Here is a 3,355-nt window from a genome sequence, read left to right on the forward strand (position 1 = left end):
ATACCAGTCAGACATACGAGCCAAGTCAGACATTAGGTGTGCCATAGCCTCATCCCTTGTTTGTTGAAGTAACTGCTGAGATGGGCGTTGCGAGAACCGAACGGAAAGATGAAGGGTGGAATCATCAGCGTAAGAGTGTATAGGGTTAGATGTACAGCTTAGAAGGTCATTGATGAATAAAATGAAGAGAGTGGGTGATAGGACAGAGCCCTGAGGAACACCACTGTTGATAGATCTAGGAGAAGAACTATGGCCGTCTACAACAGCGGCTATCGAACGACCGGAAAGGAAGCTAGCGATGAAGGCACAGATTGAAGGATAGAAACCGTAAGAGGGCAGTTTGGAAATTAAAGATTTATGCCAGACTCGATCGAAAGCCTTTGAGATGTCAAGTGCAATGGCAAAGCTTTCGCCAAAGTCCCGAAGGAGGATGACCAGGAGTCTGAAAGGTAGGTGAGAAGATCACCAGTGGACCGTCCCTGGCGAAACCCCTACTGACGATCAGAAAGAAGGTTGTCAAAGGAAAGATGCCTGAAAGTTTTTCTATTGAGAATTGACTCAAAAACTTTTGAAATGCAGGACTTTAAAGCAATTGGACGATAGTTGGAGGGTTGGGAGTGGTCACCCTTCTTTGGGACTGGCTGAATGAGAGCAAACTTCCAGCAAGAAGGAAAGGTACAAGTTGACAGACAAAGGCGAAAGAGTTTGCCAAGGCAGGGTGTAAGCACAGAAACACAGTTCTTGAGAACAACAGGAGGGACTCCATCAGCCCCATATGCCTTGTTAGTATTGAGGCCAGCAACGGCAGAAAATACATCAGCTGAAGAAATTTTAATGTCAGCCATGAGTAAGTCAGATGCGGGAAGTGATGGAGGAACAGCACCGGAATCATCTAAGGTGGGGTTGGAGGAGAAAGTCTGTGCGAAGAGATCTGCTTTATCAGTAGAAGAAATAGCTACAGGACCATCAGAGTAGAAAAGAGGAGGGAAGGATGATGAGGTACGGTTGTTAGAAAGGTTTTTGACAAGGTGCCAGAAGGAGCGGGAAGAATTTGAGTTGGAGAGTTGAGAGCATTTATTACGGATGAAATTATTTTTAGCAGAACGAAAAACAGACTTAGTATGACTCCGGGCAGAAACGTAAAGATCATGTGATTCAGGGGTGGGTTGGCTCCGGTACGTTTTGTAGGCTCTCTCCTTGTTGCGGACAGCATTAGAACAAGCGTCATTAAACCAAGGCTTTCTTGGGTTAGTCAAAGGATATGAGAAAGGAATGTATGCTTCCATGCCCGAGAGAATAACCTCAGTAATGCGCAAGGCACACTCAGATGGCTCCCGGCCATGGAAGCAAGAATCATTCCAGGGAAAATCAAAGAAGTACTACCTGATGGCCTCCCAATCCGCGGCTCCAAAATGCCACAGACGACATTTCCCTGGAGGATCCACAGGCCGTACCAGAGTGATAGGACAGGTTCAGGTGATAAAGTTGTGATCGGAGGAGCCCAACGGAGAGAAAAGATTAACAGTGTAAGCAGAAGGGTTAGTTGTAAGGAAGAGGTCAAGTATGTGGAGCTCTCTCCAAGGCGGTCTTGGATACAGGTAGGGTACTGTATAAGCTGCTCGGGGAACGCGGTAGCACAGTGGTAGCGCGCTGGAATTGTGATCGGGGGATTGCAAGTTCGAGCCTCGCCCGGGCTGCCGTGCCGGGAGAGGTAGCTCCCTCCTGTAACCCTAGTGGGGCTATATAGTCCAATACAGGGCTTACTTGGAGGAACTCCATTTCTCCCATTTTGTACAAGCTGCTCTAGGTCATTAAGGCTAGAAAAGATGTAGGCTTGTTCACCAGGTGGATCAGTGAAAGGAGGGGAGAGCCGAAGGTGGTGGTGAACATTGAAATCTCCTAAAATGGAGATTTCAGAGAATGGAGAAATGGATAGAATGTGTTCCATCATAGAAGTAAGATAGTCGAAGAATTTTTGATAGTCAGTAGAATTAGGGGATAAGTAAACAGCACAGATATATTTAGTCAGAGAATGACAGGAAAGCTGAAGCCAGAGTGTAGAGAATTCAGAAGAATCGAGTTCAGGAACACGAAGGCAAGATAAGTCGTTGCGTATATTTACCCCCTGGGGGTAGGGGGGTTTCAAGAATTCTCCCCCAGTATCCCTGCTTGTCGTACGAGGCGACTAAAAGGGTTGGTGGTGGGTTAGTGCCCCACCCCGTAAAAAGAACTAATTAAAAAAGCGAATAAAGCGCCTCGGACCCAGACGGACCATACATTGACGACTAAGGAACGGACACAGGGCATTCTTAGGGTGGGAACATGGAATGTGAGAGGAGTGAATGATGAAGTGAAAGAGAGAGAGATTGTTCAGGTGCTTCAGGATGCAAAAGTGGATATATGTGGATTGACTGAAACTAAAAGGAGAGGTGAAAGGGTGAGAGAATGAGAATATGGTTTAGGTATATGTGCGGGGCCAACTGCCATACCACGTTGAGTACACCGCTTCCTGTCCGATCAGCGAAGTTAGGCAACGTTGGGTCTGGTTAGTACTTGGATGGGGGACCGCTTGGGAACACCAGATGCTGTTGGCATCCCTACGTGTCAAGTGGGGTTGGTGGAGGATTAGTGCCCCTCCCTGTAAAACAATTAACTCTAAGCCCTTGGTCACCCCGTTTGGGATACATGGCGTCTGGCAATGAATGAATGAATGAATATGTGCGGGAATCAATGAGAATGAGAGGGCAAGAGAGGGAGTATGATGATAAGCAAGAAGTGGAAGGAGAATATAAGAGAGTATGGAACAGTGGGTGCAAGGATTGTATGAGTGAGGATGAAAGTAGGTATACAAGCGTGGGCGCTTGTATGTGTGTATGCCCCAACAGAGGATCGAGTGGCAAGAGTGAAAGATGAGTTTTGGGCAAGAGTAGAAGCATGTATGGATAAGTTTGAGAGGAGCGAAAGAGTGCTGTTGATTGGAAACATGAATGGCAAAGTTGGGAATGTACGAGTGGATGGAGTGGTTGGTCAGTGGGGTGTGCCAGCTGAAGTAGATGGGAATGGTAGTGGTTTGGTGGACATCTGTGCTTGTAAGGGGTTGCCAATAGCCAACGCCTACTTTCATCATAAGATGATCCACCGGTATACATGGAGCGTAATGAGGAGGATGGATGGTGAACTTGTTGAACGAAAGGCAATGATAGACTATGTGTGTGTGGATGAACGAATGAGAAGACAAGTGTTGGATGCAAGAGTGTGGAGAGGGTGGGGAAATGGAGTCTCGGACCATCACTTAGTGATGGCCAAGGGCCCAAGGTAGAGCTGCAAAGAAAGTGGTTGAGGAGACGAAGGGGAA

At 47.1% G+C, this 3,355-nt stretch overlaps 1 non-coding gene across 1 annotated transcript; it reads left to right on the forward strand.

The window, feature by feature from the left end:
• The first annotated feature begins 2,475 nt into the window (after positions 1-2,475).
• Positions 2,476-2,594, forward strand: LOC145411493 (5S ribosomal RNA). The gene has a single exon (XR_013899434.1). It is a non-coding gene; the product is annotated as a 5S ribosomal RNA (ribosomal RNA).
• Positions 2,595-3,355: the final 761 nt, after the last annotated feature.

The sequence above is a fragment of the Coenobita brevimanus genome, chromosome 89 (genome assembly GCF_032717465.1).
Source record: "Coenobita brevimanus isolate Jiangsu-jjx chromosome 89, ASM3271746v2, whole genome shotgun sequence".
NCBI classification, from domain to species: domain Eukaryota; kingdom Metazoa; phylum Arthropoda; class Malacostraca; order Decapoda; family Coenobitidae; genus Coenobita; species Coenobita brevimanus.